Source organism: Saimiri boliviensis, chromosome 6, assembly GCF_048565385.1.
Source record: "Saimiri boliviensis isolate mSaiBol1 chromosome 6, mSaiBol1.pri, whole genome shotgun sequence".
Taxonomy (NCBI): Eukaryota; Metazoa; Chordata; class Mammalia; order Primates; family Cebidae; genus Saimiri; species Saimiri boliviensis.
Genome location: NC_133454.1, coordinates 13,861,474 through 13,883,099, shown reverse-complemented (window position 1 = coordinate 13,883,099; position 21,626 = coordinate 13,861,474). Strand labels below are relative to the sequence as shown.

At 35.9% G+C, this 21,626-nt stretch overlaps 1 long non-coding RNA gene across 1 annotated transcript in view; it reads left to right on the top strand.

The window, feature by feature from the left end:
- Positions 1-3,895: 3,895 nt before the first annotated feature.
- LOC141584736 (uncharacterized) overlaps positions 3,896-21,626 on the top strand; it is a 142,374-nt gene continuing 124,643 nt past the window's right edge. Inside the window, exon 1 of the long non-coding RNA XR_012517942.1 lies at positions 3,896-3,942. This is a non-coding gene — a long non-coding RNA (uncharacterized LOC141584736). The remainder of the gene's footprint in view (positions 3,943-21,626) is intronic.

The window sequence follows — 21,626 nt, the reverse complement described above, 5'->3', positions numbered from 1 at the left end:
GTATTTGCTTGTGAAGCCTAGTTTGGCTAGATATGAAATTCTAGGTTGAAAATTCTTTTCTGTAAGAATTTTGACGATTGGCCCTCATTCTCTTCTAGCCTATAGGGTTTCTGCAGAGAGATCTGCTATTAGTCGAATCTGCTTCCCTTTGTAGGTAACCCAACCTTTCGCTTTGGCTGCCCTTAATGTTTTTTCATTCATTTCCACCTTGGTGAATCTAATGATTATGTGTCTTCTGATTGCTCTTCTTGAGGAGTATCTTTTCAGGGTTCTCTGTATTTTTTGAATTTGAATATGGGCCTGTCATGCTAGGGTGGGGAAGTTCTCCTGGAAAATATCCTGAAGAGTGTTTTCCAGGAAAACCACCTACTCAAGCCTCAGTAATGGCAGGCACCTCTTGCCCTTCCAAGCTTGAGTGTCCCAGGTCAACTTCAGACTGCTGTGCTGGCAGCAAGAATTTCAAGCCAATGGATCTTAGTTTGCTGGGCTCCGAGAGGGTGGGATCCACTAAGCTAGACCACTTGGCTCCCTGGCTTCAGCCTGCATTATAGGGCAGTGAATGGTTCTGTCTCACTGGCATTCTAGACACCATGGGGGTATGGGAAAAAAAAAAAAGCTCAAAGTCTGTCCAAATGGTCACCCAATTTTGTGCTTGAAACCCAGGGCCCTGGTTGCGTAGGCACCTGAGGGAATCTCCTGATCTGCAAGTTGTGAAGTGTAGTATCTGGGCTGAATAGACTGTTGCTCACAGCACCATACCTCATAGCTTCCCTTGGCTAGAGGAGGGAGTCTCCTGACCCCTTGAGCTTTTCAGGTGAAATGCTCTGATGCTCTACCCTGCTTCTTCAGCTCATCCAAAGTGGCTGCACCCACTGTCTAACCAGTCCCAATGAGATGGGCCCGTTACCTCAGTTGGAAATGCAGAAATCACTTCCTTTCTGTGTTTATCTTGCTAGGAGCTGCAGACTGGAGCTATTCCTATTCGGCCATCTTGCCAGCCACCCCAGAGAAAATATTCTTAAACTAATTATCTGACATAGGTCTAATATCCAGAATCTATAAGGAACTTAAATTAACAAGTGAAAAATAAACAACCTCTTTAAAAAATGGACCAAGGACAAAAACAGACACTTTCAGACATACTTTCAGCCAATTAATGTAGAAAAAAATTCTTCAAATCACTAATCATCAGTGAAATGTAAATCAAAACCACAATGAGATACCATCTTACACCAGTCAGATTGGCTACTATTAAAAAGTAAAAACAAAAAACCAAAAAAAAAACCACAAAAAACCAGATGTTAATGGGGCTTGTACACTGTTGGTAGGAATGTAAATTAGTCACTGTGGAAAATAGTTCAGAGATTTCTCAAAGAATATAAAACATAACTACCATTTGATCCAGCAATCCCATTACTGGGTATATGCCCAAAGGAAAATAAACATTATACACATACATATATCTCTCATACATTTATGTAGGTATGTGTGTGTATATATACATGCATATCCTTCATTATGCAACTACGTCTCTCATGATACATGTATGTATACGTGTGTGTATATACATATACCCTTCACTATATACATACATGTATCTCATACATTCATGTACGTGTATATACACACATACACACATATACTATACATGTATGTATATGTGTATGTGTATAAATATGTATATACACATACACATACATACACATATAATCCTCTGTATATATAGGAATTGGCTTATACATTTGTAGGGATAGGATAGTCTTAAATCTGCGGGGTAGACTAGCAGGATGGAGCCCCAGGATAGAGACCCAAGAAAGAGTTGATGCTGCGGCTCATGTCAAAAGGCAGTCTAGAAGTAGAATTTCTTCTTTCTTAGGGATCTCAGTCTGTTTCTCTTAAAGCTTTCAACTGGTTTAATGAGACCTATCCACATTATTGGAGATAATTTACTCAATGTCTACTAATTGAAATGTTATTCAAATCTAAAAATATAACCATCACAGTAACATCTAGACTGATGTTTGATTAAAAAAAAATGGGTACAGTAGCCTAGCCAAGTTGACATATAAAATTAATCATCAGAGCAAGTAAACAAAAAATTAAAGTGTGATAACTGATAAATTCTTAGAGAGTGGTGAATATATTTTTTTAACAGGATCTTCTCTTAAAAAACAGAAACTTCATGACATGTGGCTTAGTCCATTCAGGCTGTTCTAAAAAAATACCACAAACTTCATGGCTTGTAAATGGCAGAAACTTATCTTTTATAGTTCTAGAAGCTAAGAAATCCAAGATCAAGCCACTAGCAGATTCAGTGTCTGGTGAGGGCCTGTTTTGTTTCACAGATGGTACCTTCTTACTGCATCCTCATGTGGTAAAATAGCTCTCTGAGGGCATTACTCTTAATAATAAGGACAGAGCTCTTCACAACTTAATCATCTCTCAGAGGCACCATTCTCCAATACTATTACATTGGGAATATCTGGTTCAGCATAGGAATTTTGGGGGCCTATAAACATTCAGACCATAGAAACATGCTCTTATATCAAGAAATCAGGGAAAAAAATCCTAAACATTTGTTTCCTGTTTCATTTGTATTAATTTTTTGTTTTAATTTTTGAAATTTTAAAATACCAGATATAACTGAAAAAAATATTTATAATGGGCAGAGTAAGGTAAAATATTTAAATCAAGACAATAAGCATTTTATTGTTTATTAATCAGAGATGCACTGAGTTTATCAAAGACTTAAAGAGAAAACAAGTGAATGAAGAGTTTACTACTAACAGTGAGATATTTTCAGTCCTGAATTCTTATAAGACATTTAGTCAGGTATTCCACTTCCCCTAGTGGCTGGCTAGATATTTGACACAAATGAAATCCTGGGTCTAGACTGATATCAGTTCATGCCTGTTGGGAACCAGGCTGCATAGCAGGAGGTGAGTGGCAAATGAGCATTACTGCCTGAGCTCCATCTCCTGTCAGATCAGTAGAGGTATTAGATTCCTATAGGAGTGAAAATCCTATTGTGAACTGCGCATGCCAGAGATATAAGTTTCATGGTTCTTAGGAAAATCTAACATCTGATGATTTAAGTTGGAACAATTTCATCCCAAAACCATCCCCCACAAAAGTCCATGGAAAAATTGTCTTCCACAAAACCAGTCTCTAGTGCCAAAAAGATTCGGGACTGCTGATGTATAGAAAACACTTTCTTCAAAACTCCAAAATGCCAATACAAACAAGTTTAAAGTTTAAAATTTTCCACACAACACAGATGACCTAGTACAAGGAGTAATTTACTTATAGGACATCCCTAAGTCCCAGATTAAAGTGGATTATTTTAGCAGAGTTCCAGACTTTGACGGGCTTAGTGCTTTGTTCTTTATAGCTGGAAAAAACACAGCACAGAGCACAGCTACATATGCTGGCTGTCTTTACTGGATCTACAAATATCCCAAGGGTAAAAGTAGTTCTGTAGAATTACCAAAAATAATCAATTTAATATAGGGAAATATGAGAGAGGAAAAGGAACATAGAGTTGGCCTGACAGACAGAAAGCACATAATAAAATCCTAGATTTAAATCCACATATGTAAGTAATTTCATTTAAAACAAATGAAGTAAATGATCTAATTAAATAAAAAAACATTGCCAAGTTGGATAAAACAAGAATAAAATTCAGCTACATGTTTTTTTATAAGAGCCACATCTAAAATATAAGGATACAGAAGTTTTGAAAGAAATGATATGAAAGATTTGCCAAGAAATCCTAACAAAAGATGGCACAACTGCTGATTTGCCCAGACTACAAAAGAATCTACATGCCTTGTCCTGGATGTGAAAAAAGACTTTCAAGTGTGATAGACAGGAAACTTTTTCTTTATCTTGCCAGGGCTGCAGTCTGGGGTGCTGCCAAATCGTACTTCCAGCGACACAAAGGTAAGTCATGGTCTCTGACTTCTGCTTTTCACCACTTTGTGTAGCCTGAGGAAGAACTGATATGAATCTGGACTTAAAATACTAAATCAAGGCAGACATTCACATGGGAAAAGCTAGAACATCGTTACTCAACCTGGGCAGCCTTTCCATTGTCTGAATCCCAAAGATAGTACTTCTATTTTTAAAAGAATAATTAGAGGAAGCAGAAATTACTTACAGTCGAAAGCTCTGAAAAAAATAAGTTTTGGGAAGGTTAATGGTTTATTCACCAAGGTAATTTTATTCTGTCATTTTATCCTCAAGTTCTGCTTTCTGCTTAACAATTTGGAGGACATTAAATCTAGAAAATAAAATAGCTTTGATTATCATGCTAGTAGTTCCTTTTTTGAAGTTCTTTCCTATTCTTTATAACCTAGAAAAGATATTAGATTTATCCAGTTTCAACATATTATATCTCTTTTGAATTTAAAAGTAATAAAAAATATTGAGATATTAATTGAAATTGCTGTCTGAATAAGCTACTCTTAAATTGTATATATTTCACTATCTGTCAGTTCTCAAACATGTAAAAAGAGGAAGGGAAACATTTTTCTAACAATACTTCAAAATTTCTGAAGGAATTAGATTCTCTATTATCATATAGATACAGAGGAGATTTAAGGGGAAAGTAGACTTTACTCTCTTTTTTTTTTTTTTTTCTATTTTTCTATTTTATACTGAAAATATCCCCAGACACCTCTGTCACTATAAACTTGCTTCAGTTATCTAGATTTTTATTATTTTTATTTTGAGATGGGGCCTTACTATGTTGCCCAAGCTTGACTTGAACTCCTGGGCGTAAGTGATCTCCTCTCAGCTTCCTGAGTAGTGGGGACTACAGGCACGCACCACCATGTCTAAGTCCTAGAGTTTTTATAAAACGGAATCGTACAGTATGAACTTGTCTTTGGCTTCTTTCATTAAAGATAATTATTTTAAGATTCATCCTTTTTGTGTGTACCAATAATCCCTATTATTCTGTGTTATTAAAAATGTCGTATACATGATATACAGTAAAAAAATAAAAAGAATATGGAGCAAATATTTAAAGTTAGCCAGTAATCAAAAAAGTGAAGAAAAACTAGTCCTAAATGGGTGTGATTTTGTTGTTAATAATTCTGTAAACCTGTGGTTATATTCTTTTCACTGTGGTAAGGGCAAAGTTCTATTAGCATACATGTGGATAGCAAATAGAGTTTACTCATAAATCTTTCTTTCTGAAATGTAAATAGGATCATATACCTACCTGCTTAAAATTTTCAACAGCACAACACTGAATAGAGAAAAAAACAAAACAAAACAAAAAAACAACAAATTTGTTACTGGTGGGAGGTATATCCGAGTTACTCTGAGTTACCAGCAGGGTTTCCGTACAGGTCTGCAGCACCTTCAATTCTTGCCTCAGGAGAAAGAATTCAACTGAGAGTCATAAGGCAGCAGAGACTGAGGCGAGTTTTAGTGTAAGAGTGGAAGTTTATTTTAAAAATGCTTTAGTGTACAGCAAAGAAAGGAAAATCGCTTGAAGAAACACGTGTGGGTACCCGAATGTTTAAAGAGAACATTAAAGAGAGTGTTTAACGTTAAAAAGAGCATTTAACGCTGATCCTAGGACGTTACAGGCTCTCCTCTTTCCCATGTTTTTCCCTTAGGGTGGGCTTCCTGCATGGGCAGTGCCCTCCTTACTCTTGGGAACTGAGTACACGCAGCGTGTCTGCGAATTTGTTCACATGCCCATCTCAAGCTTTTTCTAGTGGAGTGTCCCTGGAAGTCACACCTCACCATTTTTTTTCTTCTTAGAGGGCGTCCCAGGAAGTTTCTTCTCCCTGGCATTTGCATTCGGTTTACACTTGAATGTTAATAGTTGGAACATCAGGAGATTGTCTCTCCAGGGTGCCCTGGCGCCAGCTGCAGAATTATCATTGTTAGAAAGACAGTGTCATAATTGTGGTACCACGTTCATGCCTATCTAACTACCTGTAACAAATTCATGAACATAAAATATCTACACAGTTGACCTCTTCTTCCCTCTTCAGCCCTGGTTTCCAATCCTATTTTTAAGGACCACATTACGGTCCGTACCTCTTTTGCTTCCAGAACCTCTATTTGGAATGTTTACTCCTTTATCTACTTTCTTTGCTGTAGAATCTTTTAGAGGCTGCTGGTCTCAGGTGCACTGTGAACATTTATTTTTCCTCTTCTCTCTTCATAATTGTTCCCTCATTGTAGTTGTCTTCATTGAGCCTTTTATTTTGTTGCTTTTTCAATTCCAGGGGAAAGAAAAAGTCACCAGGGATTACATTTATCATTTAAAAAAATCTAGCAACTTCTTTTAAATAAATATTACTCACATTTTATACATGAAGTACATAAGAGTTAGAAAAATATAAGAAATTCGCTGGTGGTATTTTATGGTCGAAAAGTGATTGAAATTGGGGAGAAAATGAAATGTGTACAATTTCAAATAGTAGCTTTTTCAGGTAGTGATTTTAATGAGCCATCTGAATTTCTGTTGTTTATTTCACTTACCCAACGAATATACTTTGTATCCTTGCGGAAATTCAGATCCATCTGGCTCCAGCTTTGCCAGAGGTCATACTAGGAGCCTGGAGGTTGGTAGAGAACTTGAATTAGGTTAAGATGCTGTTCACTGTGAAGTAGAGAAAAATTGGACGTTTTTAGGAATCAGTATCTCCACTTTACCACCATTGACCTTGGGCAAATAACTTCATTTCATCCAAAATGAATAGATTTGACCTGCTCAGTGACATTCTTTTTTTAAAGTCTCTTTTTCTTTTGCTAAATACAAAACTTTCCTTGTCATTCTTGGGGATGCTCTGATTGCCCTTAGGCCAATCTCACTCCTCTATAACTGATGATTAAATCACCTCTGAAGCTGTGTTGAACACTGGGCTGAGCCCACTTTCATTTTATTGGCTCTATAAATACATAACAATTCAGGCTATAAAAAAATAAACACAATTTCAGCTTCTAAGGCTGAAGGAGACATGTAGTCACATGTTTTGGTTGAGGAAATAGGGTTTGTACACCTGTTGTTAACATTCAATCTGAATTATATGAAGAGTTTTTTGGGATTTCTTAGTAAATGGGTTCCTGTGTGATGGTTTCCCAGCCGAGACAAGCACATTCCTGACTGCAGGCACAGCCTGCATGCTTGACTCTTAAGCAGCTTTTCTGGTCTTGCAGAGGTCTGACACTGCTCATCGTGTATCTTCCATTCAACGGATCAGCAGAATAGATTTCTTGGCTTTTGTGCAAAACGCTGAAAGACTGAATCCTCATGTCAGTAATTTCTGGTTGCTTGGAAACAATTCTCCTTTTGCCACTGTGAAGGAATTTAGGTCAGCAGTGAATTAATCCCTTACAAATTAGAGAAATACAGCCAATCATAAATTCTAAATTGGCCTGTCGAAGATGGAAACTGTTATACTGATTCCACCTTTTTTTAATGAATGAGAGACAAATTGAAATGCAACGTTCCAAAAAAATTCTCTGAAAAGGAACGATGTTATTTTACAACAAGAAGTGCTTGTTTTTATCAAGAAAGATCCAATGACTCTTATGACCCAGGCCAAATAGGGTTTTTACCACCTCACATTAGTAGCATATAGCAATGAAGAGACGGAATAAAGTGAATTGCGTTGCTGGGAGGGACCCTAATTCTGAAAGAATGCAGATGCTATTTTATATCCTTCATTCTGATAAGAACAGCAGAAATAAGCATTTGAGAAACCTCACAGGAATTCATTTCAAGGCATCAGTTTTGGAAGGAGATAAGGAGAAAGAAGATTCCCAAGTTCTTTTTATATTCTACCCAGGCATTAAGATAGTACAGTATGTTGATAAAGAACTGTGCCAGTTCCAGGGTGAAATCAACTGGGCATGTTCAAGGTTAAGATTACTTTTTCTCCCTTTTCCGGAGGTCGATAACCAAGACAGGGAAAGTAGAGAAAAATAAGCAGATAAAAAGCCCTAGTTCATTTTCCTTGACCCAGAAAATGAAGGCACACATACATCCCCCTGCCCCGCCACCACACCTCAGTCAGAGAGATTCTTCAATCTCCCTTTCTGTCTCATATATATGTGATACATAGGATCTCTCTCTCTCCTCACTGCTATATGCTACTAATGCATGGTGGTAAAAAAAAAAAACCCTCTCTCTATATATCAGTATCCTTTTGCCATTGTGAAGGAATTTGGTCTAGATACATATACATTGTGCGTGTGTATAGACAGAGAAAGAGAGATCCTATGTTGTGTAGGTTTTATTTTTCTGAAAAACCCTTAATAATACACAAAATATTCCATATATTAAATACCTTAAGAGCTTGCAGAAATGCAGATATGAAGGACCCACTTTGTTTCTGGGATGAAAGCTAAGAATCTATATTTTTACTAGGTACCAGATGATTCTAATACATACAAAGTTTGAAGACCACTGTGCTAGAACAATAACAGTATTGTTATTTGATTCTATATGGATCAAATATTAGATTTATTATCAGTTGTAACCTTATGCCATCCTTAAATTAATTTTATGAGGTAGGCAATATTAATAGAGCTTTAAATCACATGAAAATATTTAGGTAGGTAAGCTAACACCTTCAACCTAATTAAGATGTTTCAGCTGTTCAAATCAAGAGCTTCTACCTAACTATGAAATGCCAGAGCTTTCTGGAACTGCTATAAGGCATACAAATTGATAGTTTTATAGAAATCTCACAAATTCTTGCTCAAAACTTTTAAACTTTTACCTAGTCAGAGCTGGTTCTACTCTAGAAAGACTCCTGAAGGATTTAAACGTTTCATTCCTCAACGTAAATGACGCTTTTCAGTGTATTCATTGCACCATCTTTTTTCTTACAGTTAGAAGAATCCTAAGAGATCAATTGAAACAATCCTGTAGTTTTATAGGTTTTGTAGTCAAGGAGAGACTTAGGGAGGTTAAAACTAATTTAAATAATTTAAGCAGTATCATTTTAAAATATTGATAAAATGATGCTTCTTTTTTTTATTGAAACAGTTTAACATACATTCTTATGAGCTTTCTTTCTGCATTGAAGCTGCCTTTTCTGAAAGCTTGTTAGTATGTCACTTTCTACTTACGAACCTTAATAAATGGTGTAAAGCGTAAGATAAATAAAGCCTTTAAAAGTTCACATATTTCTCAATTGGAAAGACTTCATTAATTATTATTATTTTTATGCAGAAATAGAGACTAGTCTGCCTTTAGGGACATTTCAAATGGTCTGTCAGCATCAACTCTGAAGAAATTCCAGTAGTATCTTCTAATGGCTCTGATAATCACAGTGTTTTATCTCATTCCATATAAGAGGATATTGTTATGAAGTAATTGATCATCTTGAATGAAGTCAAGACAAAAATATTAACTATTAATCAAGAATCTTAGTGACTAGGTGGGCTCAAAGGAACAAAGTGATTGCGACATCCATTTGAAGTATGAGAATTGATTCTAGAAAAATCACAGTGCCCCAGGATTGGTTCTAAAAGCATCTTTTGGGCACAGTTGTCCTTGTGTAAAATTAGGAAAGATATAGAATCTTTTATCTCAGACTATTTCTCAAGCTTTGTATTTGTCAGAATCACCTGAAGGTCTTCTTAAAATGCAGATAGCTGGGAGCTCCATTTCCAGAGTTTCTTATTCAGTAGATCTGGGATAAGGCTTGATAATTTTATTTTCTTTCTTTCTTTTTTTTTTTTAGGGAAAGCTTGAAAGCTTTTTATTCAATAACTGGATAATGATACCACTTATTACTCTTTTTTTTTTCTTTTTTAAATTGTACTTTAGGTTCTGGGGTACATGTGCAGATCATGCAGGATTGTCGCATAGGTACACACATGGCAATATGGTTTGCTGCTTCTATTCCCCTGTCACCTACATCTGACATTTCTCCCCATGTTATCCCTCCCTGACCTCCCCAACCCCCCACTGTACCTCCCTTGGCCCCCCACAACAAACCCAAGTGTGTGACGCTCCCCTCTCTGTGTTCCTGTGTTCTCATAGCTCAACACCCACCTATGAGTGAGAACATGCAGTGTTTGATTTTCTGTTCTTATGTCAGTTTGCTGAGAATGATGGTTTCCAGATTCATCCATGTTGCTACAAAGGACACAAACTCATCATTTTTTATGACCGTGTAGTATTCTATGGTTTATATGTGCCACATTTTCCTTGTTCAGTGTATCGTCGATGGGCGTTTGGGTTGGTTCCAGGTCTTTGCTATTGTGAACAGTGCCACTATGAACATGCATGTGCATGTGTCTTTGTAAGAGAATGCTTTATAATCCTTTGGGTGTATATCCAGTAATGGGATTGCTGATTCAAAGGAAATTTCTATTTCTAGGTCCTTGAGGAAGCACCACACTGTCTTCCACAATGGTTGAACTAGTTTACACTCCCACCAACAGTGTAAGAGTGTTCCTATTTCTCCACATCCACTCCAGCATCTGTTGTCTCCAGATTTTTTAATGATCGCCATTTTAACTGGTGTGAGATGGTATCTCAATGTGGTTTTGATTTGCATTTTTTAATAAGAAGTGATGAGTATTTTTTCATGTGTTTCTTGGCCTCATATATGTCTTCTTTTGAAAAGTATTCATATCTTTTTTCCACTTTTGGGTTTGTTTTTTTCTTGTAAATCTTTTTAGTTCTTTGTAGATTCTGGATATCAGCCCTTTGTCAGATGGGTAGATTGCAAAATTTTTTTCCCATCCTCTTGGTTGCTGGTTCACTCTAATGATTGTTTCTTTTGCTGTACAGAAGCTCTGGAGTTAAATTAGGCCCCATTTGTCTATTTTGGCTTTTGTTGCCAATGGTTTTGGTGTTTTAGTCATGAAGTCCTTGCCTGTGCCTATGTCCTGAATGGTTTTGCCTAGATTTTCATCTAATATTTTTATGGTGTTAGGGCTTATGTTTATATCTTTAATCCATCTGGAATCAGTTTTAGTGTAAGGTGTCAGGAAGGGCTCCAGTTTCTGCTTTCTGCACATTACTAACCAGTTTTCCCAACATCATTTATTAAACAGGGAATTCTTTCCCCATTGCTTGTTTTTGTCAGGTTTGTCAAAGATCAGATGGTTGTAGATGTGTGGCATTGCCTCCAAGGCCTCTGTTCTGTTCTATTGGTCTATATCTCTGTTTCTGTACCAGTACCATGTTATATTGATTACTGTAGCCTTGTAGTGTAGGTTGAAATCAGTATGATGCCTCTGGCTTTGTGCTTTTTGCTTAGGATTGTCTTGGCTATGTAGGGTCTCTTTTGGCTCCATATAATTTGCTTTTCTAACAAATTCCTAGCTGGTGATGCTGCTACTAGCTTGGAAACCAGTTTAGGAACTACTGCCCTAGTAAACATGCTTCCTAAAAGAAAAGGAAAACAGTTCACAATATTCATATACCTCAAACTAGTATACCACATTTTAAAATAAATAAGTGAATACAATAGTAATAATACTATTGAGATTTACTTGGTACTTACTTGGTCCTGTGCAACAGGTCATTTAATTCTCTCAAGAATTCTCCTAGGTGAGTATTTTTATTACTACCATTTTAGAGGTGAGAAAACAAAAGAGTAGTTAAGTAAATAACCTGAAGTTACATGGATAATCAAAGACAGAGCTAAAATTTGGATCCAGGCACTCTGACTCCAGAGCATAGCTTGACACTTGATCTATGCAGACACTTCTCAAATTGAAATTTTTAATTGTGGCAATGAAACAAGCATTAGGGTCAGATCGACCTGAATGAAATGCAAACTTCACAACACTTTTACAAACTATAAGTGATAGACATACAATTTTTAAAAAATTTTATTGTCTTTATCGGTCAAATGGAGCTAATAATGGTTTTGTAGGAATGTTAAAAAATAAAATCAAATAATATATGTAAAATAGTTAGATAAAGGTGTAGCATGTATGGCTGGTCTACAAATTGGATCCATTATCTGCTCATACCAACTGTAACTCCAGACACATGAAGAATTAACTTCCCAATTTATGATTTACCATTTATCCATTCATTTAACTTTCACATGTTAAATAATTCTTATGAAACAAACAATGATACTTTTCAAGAGCTAAAGGAAAAAATTACAAATTTATAAACTAGTAGCAGTCTATAATACTAGTGATGAACTGGATTTAATTGAAGATCAGACACCTCTGATAGGTAGAGACTGTGTCTGCCAGTTTAGGCTTGAGGATTTCTATTAGAGCTCTATTCACAGCAGCCCTTTTGCCTACCCATTTCAAGTGACAGCTCAGGACCTGTGTATCCAGTCTTTTAGGACAAATGCCCTTTTGAATTTGGGTATTGCCAAGAAATAGGCAGTGTCACCTATTGAACAGTTGTCTCAACCTTTGAAGTGCTGACTCCATCTGTGGAGAGAGTTTTTACTTGCCTCCTTTGGCTGCAGTAAATTTTCCATATGGTTCACTGCAGCACTGCAGATGTAGTGCTACCAAGTGTATGATTCATATCTACAGATAGTATGGGAAGATTTCCATAGCAACAGGCCACTAAAAAATGAAAAAATGAGGAGTCAATGTTACATAACAGGATTTTAAAAAATTGTTTTGTTCTTTTGCTGAAATGGCAACTGGTTTGTATTTCTCAAAAATTTTAATGAGATAATATACCGAATTTAATAATTATATTAAAAATTAATTTCCCCTGTAGATCATGCCACAAGAAAAGAACACAAATTCTCAAAAGTATCTGAACTTTGTTTCTCAGTTAATCAAATTTCAAGTTGAGAGCTCTATCTTGTCCGTGTTACAATTCTAACAATGTGCTTTATAAGTAATCTATAAAGGATCAAGAAAATGGGATTTCATATAGAACCTAAGATTCATTTATTGTATATTAATATGTAACTCACACACACACACACACACACACACACACACACACACAGACACGCCCTGAAATGAAAAACAGTCTCTATCTTTGAGAAGCTCCAAGCCTAATATGGAAGAAAGAAACACAAGCAAATATATTCAGCACTGATAGATACTGTGTTATGGGCAGCAGCAGGACTGCTTCTATTGGTTGGTTATACAGGAGGCCAGTTTCATGAATCAACCCTCATGCTGAAATATCCTAAGAAGTTCTGGGTAAGATATTACAAATAAGTTTAAAGTATTAATAAGCTCTCAGGGAAGTGAGCAATTCTCTGATCAGGCACTGATAAAGAATGGCAATTCAAAGAACGAATTGCCATTCTTAGTGCTCTGCAGCTGGCATTCACTCTAAGGACAATTGCCAAACCATGTAAACTTGCATTTTGGTTTTCATGGATTCATGAAGTGAAAGAGACAGGAAACCAAACCTAGTGTCTGCCAAAGGCAGGAAACCAAGTAGATTTATCTGGCAAAACTAGGTCCTCAGGGTTATTATGACCTCTACAGTATAAGGATGAGCCAAAACAAAACCAATAAAATCTTTCTTAGTGTACTGAAGAATCAATTGTTTTTTAAATAACAATGAAATGAGCTCCAAAAGAAAAATGACAGAGTGAGAATTTAGAAACATAACATAGTACTTGCCCAGATTTTCAATCTATAACCTCACCATCTGGTTCAAAAGAAACACAGCCACATATTCAAATCAGAGTCGTTCAGTATTGGCAGCACTTGGCAAATCAAAGGCAAATCGAACTCTGCAGTATTCACCTTTTCCCAGGTCCCAAATAATTTTCATGCATAAAACTCTAAGAAAAATAAGCTTATGAAAATGGACTAAATTCACTAGGAAATGAGGTACTGTGAATAAGAACCATTAAAGAACAGCAAACAAAGTTTTATAAAATCATTACATAATAAAATAATCAGATCCAAATTATAAAATAACTCTAATATGCTTACAGAAAAAAATAAGTTAAAAACATATATATGGAATAAGGAAATAGAATCAATGACCATATTGAGAATAGTTTAAATAGCACAGGTGGCTTTGCAGCATATTAGAAAAGAATAGAAAACTGGTAAAGTAGATTATGGTTCTGAATAAATTATCTGAAACTACTATAAAGCAGTGAGATGGAATATTTAAAAGGGAATCAAGGAAACACTGATATTGCAGTAAGATGATCCAACATACATGTTCATCAAGGTTCTAAGAGGGGAGCAAGGAGTAACTGAAGCAATATTGGAATGAGTTTAGGCTGCGAATTTTCCAGCAGAAATAAAAGACCGATCCACATTTTTTAAGCCCAATAAATCACAAGTAGGACTTTAAAAAAGCCTAGAACATTATAAACAGCAATAAAGAAAAGAGAGCATTTTAAAAGCAGGCAAGCAGAAATGATAGGCTCCTTCTGAAGTAGTGATACAAGAAGAGTTAATTTTCCAGAAGCAACCACAGAAGGTAGAATAATTTGTTCAATGTATTGAGAGAAAGTAACTGTTGGCCTAGAATTATACATACAGTACATGTATCTCTGAAAAACAAGAGCAGAACAGAGAAATTTTCAGAGGAACAAAACTTGAGGAATTTACCAGCTATAATTCTCTATAAAAAATGTCTTAAGGATATATTTAAGGAAGAAGAAAATTTTTCTCAAATGTAACTGCAAGAAGCAAAAGCAAAGTAATAAATTTGTGACTAAACAAGCACTAAACAAGCACTGATTTATAAAGGCTGGGCACAGTGGCTCACACTTGTAATTCTAGCAATTTGGGAGGCTGAGGCAGGCGAGGTCAGGAGTTTGAGACCGGCCTGGCCAACATGACAAAAACCAATCTCTACTAAAAATACAGAAAATTAGCTGGATGTGGTAGTGGGCATTTATAATCTCAGCTACTTGGAAGGCTAAGGCAGGGGAATCGCTTGAATCTGGGGAGTGGAGGTTGCGGTGAGCTGAGATTGCACCACTGCACTCCACCCTAGGCAAAAGAGTGAGACTGCATCTCAAAAAAAAAAAAAAAAAAAGTATAATAAAATATTGGAGATTCCAAAATAAAGCAAAGGACATGATAATATTATGTAAGTTGGAGAAATTGTAAATGGTATTAAAGTCTTTTATGGCTTTTGTATTTCTTAGGAGGCAAAAAAAAGAAACTGATTAATTTTAAACTTTGAGAGGTATACCTCTTGTAATTACTACAGTAACCATTTCAAACACAAAGTAGAAATAAAATACATTACTTCCAAATTAAATGAGGGACTAAAATAATAAAAATATACCAGAATTCAAGAGAAACCAAAAAATATGAGGAAAAAAGTCATCCAGGTGAGATAAGTAGAAAGCACAAAATAGAACAGCAGAAATAAATCCAAAACATATAAAAATTGTTATTCTATTTAATTGAACAAAATGTTACAGTTTGAAGCAAGAAATTATCAGAGTGGATTAAAATAACTCAAGTACAAGCATGTATTAGACTGATTGCTACATAAAAATTACCCAAAAACTTAGTGGCTAAAAACAACATACATATTTACTTTACAGTTTCTGTGGCTCAAGAATCTGGGAATGTCTTAGCAGGTGGTTCTTGGTCAAGGTCTCTCACAAGACTTCAGTCCATGTGTTGACAGGGCTGCAGTCAGCTCAAGGCTCAACTGTGAAGGAATCCTTTTTGAAGCTTACTCTTGTGGTTTTTTGGAAAGCCTCAGAAGATCTTCTTTCAGCTCATTCAAGTGAAACTCTTGCAGTGGTATCTTACCATAAACAGCAGGCTTTCCTCAGAGCAAGCAATCCAAAAGAGAGTCGAACACCTAAGGCACAAGCCACAGTGTTTTTATAACCTAGTCACTTCCTTCACGTTTAGTTCTTTAGAAGTGAATCAGCTTAAGTCCAGTCTATATTCAAGGGGAAGAAATTACATAAGAGAGGAATATCAGGAGACAGAGAACATTGCAGGTTGCCTACCCACATGGTTTTTTAACGGGACACATCTAAAACATAAGGAAATTGAAAGAATTAGAAAAACCAGAAAGGTAACTAGTGCAATTATAATAAAATCAGGTAAAATAGACATTATTACAAAAAAATTACCAAAGTTAGGGAATTTACTTTATAATGTTAAAAAGTTAATCATAGCAGAAAGATGAAAAATATTAAAGTTTTGTTATAGGATATCACAGCCTCAAAGTATGTATTGCAAAACTTGATTAAACTACAAGGAAAAACAGACAAATCTCCAATCGTTTTAGACAAAAGAGTTAATAGATAGATTTGAGTCGTGTAATTAACAACTTGATTAGCAGGCATACATAAAAACTATAAATAGCTTCCTTAAACTCGTGAAAGATAAAATATACTGAAATTGTATACTGACTTGTATACTGAAAAGCGGAAAACATTGGCCAGTTAAATTTTTGAAAAATCTAAGTAATTGGAGATATAAATTAATATATATAGTTTTTCATAGACTAATATATATAGTTTTTCATATATATAATTTCTCATAGATTAAAAAACTGAATATTATTAAAATAATAATTTTCCCCAAATTCAACTATAGATTAAATACATGCCCAATCAAATTTCTAGTAGCTTTTTTTTTTTTTGGTAAAAGTTGAGTTGTTTCTAAAATATATGAAAATTCAATGGATGTAGAATTGCTAAAACACGTTTTTTAAAAGAACAGACTTCTTTTTACACTAATCTATTTCAAGGGTTAGTAGAAAGCTTTACTAATTGAGGCAGTGTGGTATTATCTGACATAAGAATAGACATATGGATCAATGGAACAGAATAAAAAGTTCAGAAATATATCTGCATGTCAACTGATTTTTGACAAAGTTGCTGATATCATTCAATTTGGAAAGTAAAGTTTTTTTCAACAAATGGAACTCAAGTGGTCATAGTAACTTTATTCATAGTAGCCATATTAAACTCTAAAACCACCCAAATACTCACCAGTAAGTAAATTGACAAACAAAATGTGATATGTTCATACAGTGGAATACTATTCAGCAATAAAAAGGAACACAGATGAAATTTTCAAGAAGAATATATACAGTGAAAGAGGCTAGATGCAAAAAAGTACATATTATATAATATCAGAGAAAGCTAGTACGCAATGCCTGTGAAGATATGCCAATAAGACACATTCAATTTCACATTGCTATATTTAAACAGCTCACGAAATTAAAGCTTTCAGTTTTTGTTTTAGAAAACAATGTTGAAGCTTTTGTTGAAAGATGAGGATTAGTTAAAAGCCTGTAAAAAGAGCGACTTGCCTCTAAAATCCTCCTCCCCATCTCTGTGCAGACAGATTGCCATCCCTTCCCCATCATGGTGGGAGGGATGTTTATAACTGCATCGGTGAAGATGAATCACTACACTGGGATTAAGAGAAAAGTCTACATGTTGAGCACTGAGAAACTATCAACTGCCTTCCCTCTGAGCAGTAAGAGAAACTGGCCTACTATAAAATACCTACAGATGCTTATTTGGAGGCTTTTCAGAAAACATTTGGGTCTCTGCCTTATTACTCCACATATCACATGTACCAAGGTACAAATCAATTATTTAAGGCCTCCTTTTTAAATCTAAATCAATAATCAAGAAACCCAATACATGTGTGTAATTGCAGATACTAAAATAAAAGAAAAATGAACATAAAATTTACTTGGAAGAAACATACAAAGTTAGAAGAATAAGAAACCTTAAAAGAAAAACTAATTGACACTTCAGAGACAGAAGGAAGCTATCAAGTCCATTTAAAAAATCATGTCAATATCCAAAAAGACACTAAGATTGAGAAAGAGCTTTTGGAATTTTCTCTTTTTTTTCCATTTTTTAAATTGTACCTTAAGTTCTGGGGTACATGTGCAGATCGTACAGGTTTGTTACATAGGTATACATGCGCCATGGTGGTTTGCTGCATCCATCGCACCATCATTTACAGTAGATATTTCTCCTAATGCTATCCTTCCCCTATTTCCCAACCCCCTGCTATCTCTCCCCTAACCCCCTACACCCCGACAGGCCCCAGTGTGTGATGTTCCCCTCCTTGTGTCCATGTGCTCTCAATGTTCAACACCCACTTATGAGTGAGAACAAGTGGTGTTTGGTTTTCTGTTCTTGTGTCAGTTTTCAGAAAATGATGATTTCCAGCTTTATCTATGTCCCTGCAAAGGACATGAACTCATCCTTTTTGGGGCTGCATAGTATTCCATGGTGTATATGTGACACATTTTCCTTATCCAGTCTATCACTGATGGACACTTGGGTTGGTTCCAAGTCTTTGCTCTTGTGAACAGTGCTGCAATAAATATACGTGTGCATGTATCTTTATAATAGAATAATTTATGATCCTTTGGATATATGTCCAGTGATGGGATTGCTGAGTCAAATAGTATTCTGGTTCTAGATCCTTGAGGAATTGCCACATTGTCCTCCACAATGGTTGAATTAATTTACACTCCCCGAAATTGTAAAAGTGTTCCTATTTCTCCAATCCTCTCCAGCATCTGTAGTCTCCTGATATTTTAATGATTGCCATTTTAACTGTTGTGAGATGGTATCTCAATGTGGTTTTGATTTGCATTTCTCTAATGACCAGTGATGATGAGCTTTTTTTCATATGTTTGTTGACTGCATAAATGTCTTTTTTTGTGAAGTGTCAGTTCATATGCTTTGCCAACTTTTTGATGGGATTGTTTGTTTTTTTTCTTGTAAATTTGTTTAATGTCTTTGTAGATTCTGGATATTAGCCCTTTGTTAGATGGGTAGATTGCAAAAACTTTTCCCCATTCTGTTGGTTGCTGGTTCACTCTAATGATAGTTTCTTTTGTTGTGCAGAAGCTCTTTAGTTTAATTAGATCCCATTTGTCAATTTTGTTTTTTGTTGCCATCGCTTTTGGTGTTTTAGTCATGAAGTCCTTGGCCATGCCCATGACCTGAATGGTATTGCCTAGGTTTTCTTATAGGGTTTTTATGGTGCTGGGCTTGACTTATGTTTAAATCTTTACTCCATCTGGAGTTAATTTTTGTATAAGGTGTAAGGAAGGGATCCAGCTTCAGCTTTCTGCATATGGCTAGCCAGTTTTCCCAACACCATTTATTAAATAGAGAATCCTTTCCCCATTGCTTATTTTTGTCAGGTTTGTCAAAGATCATATGCTTGTAGATGTGTGGTGTCATTTCTGTGGCCTCTGTTTAGTTCCATTGGTCTATATCTCTGTTTTGGTACCTGTACCATACTGTTTTGATTACTGTAGACTTGTAGTACAGTTTGAAGTCAGATAGCATGATGCCTCCAGCTTTGTTTTTTTTTTCCCTAGGATTGTCTTGGCTATACAGGCTCTTTTTTGGTTCCATGTGAAGTTTAAGGTGGTTTTTTCCAATTCTGTGTAGAAAGTCAATGGTAGCTTGATGGGATATCATTGAATGTATAAATTACTTTGGACAGTATGGCCATTTTCACAATATTGATTGCTCCTAACCATGAGCATGGGATGTTTTTTCCTTGTGTCCTCTCTTATTTTCTTGAGCAGTGGATTGTAGTTCTCCTTGAAGAGGTTCTTCACATCCCTTGTTAGTTGCATTCCTAGGTATTTTATTCTCTTTGTAGCAATTGCGAATGGGAGTTCACTCATGATTTGACTCTCTGTTTGTCTATTACTGGTGTATAGGAATGCTTGTGATTTATGCACATTGATTTGGTGTCCTGAGACTTTGCTGAAGTTGCTTATCAGCTTAAGGAGATCTGGGGCTGAGAGGATGTGATCTTCTAAATATACAGTCATGTTGTCTGCAAATAGAGACAAATTGACTTCCTCTTTTCCTAATCGAACACCCATTCTTTCTTTTTTCTTGCCTGATTGCCCAGGCCAGTACCTCCAATACTGTGTTGAACAGGAGTGGTGAGAGAAGGCATCCTTGTCTCATGCCTGTTTTCAAAGGGAATGCTTCAAGTTATTGCCTGTTCAGTATGATATTGGCTGTGGGTTTGTCATAAATAGCCCTTATTATTTTGAGATATGTTCCTTTGATACCTATTTTATTGAGAGTTTTTAGCATAAAGGGCTGTTGAATTTTGTCAAAGGCCTTCTCTGCATCTATTGAGATTATCATGTGATTTTTGTCTTTGGTTCTGTTAAAGTGATGGATTACATTTATAGATTTGTGTATGTTGAACCAGCCTTGCATCCTAGGGATGAAGCCGACTTGATCCTGATGGATAAGCTTTTTGGTTGTGACGTGATATTCAGTTTGCTAGTATTTTATTGAGGATTTTCCCCTCAATGTTCATCATGGATGTTGGCCTGAAATTTTCCTTTTTAGTTGTGTCTTTGCCAGGTTTTGGCATCAGGATGATGTTGGTCTTATAAAATGAGTTAGGGAGGAGTCCCACTTTTTGTATTTGGAGTAGTTTCAGAAGGAATGGTACCAGATCCTCTTTGTACCTCTGGTAGAATTCCTCTGTGAACCTGTCTGGTCCTGGACTTTCTTTTGTTTGTAGGCTACTAATTGCTGCCTCAATTTCAGACCTTGTTATTGGTCTATTCAGGGATTCAGATTTTCCTGATTTAGTCTTGGTAGAGCGTAAGTGTCCAGGAATTTATTCATTTCTCCTAGAATTACTGGTTTATTTGCATAGAGGTGTTTGTAGTGTTCTCTGATAGTAGTTTGTATTTCTGTGGGATCAGTGGTGATAGCCCCTTTATCATTTTTTATTGCATCTATTTGAATCTTCTCTCTTCTTTATTAGCCTGGCTATCTATCTATCTAATAATTGTCTAGAAAGAATCAAAGAGAAAGCTGAATAAATGACCAATAAAGAACTAACAAATAGACAAAAAACAGGCAGAAAATAGAACTCAATTGGAGGAGGATTATTCCAGCAGGTCCAAAATGCAGGAGAGCTCTAGATAGAAGCCTAGAGACACTAGAGGTAAGGACTGGGGAAAAAGAAAGTTAAAGTTTCTTAGTAATCCAGGACATGTATTTCCAGATTAAAAGAGCCCATCAAGTACCTGTCACAGTAAAAGATGAAGGATCACCAGTAAGGCACATATATCATTATGAAATTTCAGAATACCTGGAATAAAGAACACATGAGAGGGAGGTGGGGGGTGGGGGGAGAGAGAGAGAGAGAGAGAGAGAGAGAGAGAGAGAGAGAGAGAGAGAAAGGGAGTGTCAGTTTGTGTGTGTGTGTGTGTGTGTGAGTATGAATGAGAGAGAGAAAAACAGAAAGAGAGAATGAATCAAGAATAGCATTGAACTTCTGAACACCAACAACTGACAACTGGAAGCTAGTAGAAGGCAATGGAGCCTTCCTGAAGACCAGTTGTTTCCATTGGTAATTCTACATCTAGTCACTCAGTTAAATTACATAGTAAAATAAACGAATTTTCAGACATGCACTATCTCCTGTGCACTGGTTATTATAAAACAATCCAAATAGTAGTAAAAATGAAGGAATAAATTAAAAAGAAAGGAAAGAGTTCAGAAAACAAGAGTTCTCATCGACTATTAAGGAGGCTGTGTTACTTTTCTAGGGCTGCCGTAACAAAATAACACACACTGGGTGACTTAAACAGCAGAAATACATTTTCTCACAGTTTTAGAGGTGGGAAGTCCTCAGGGTGCCAGCAAGGATTGCTTTCCCAGAAGCCCTTCTTCTTACCTCTTCACTTGGCTGTTCCTTTA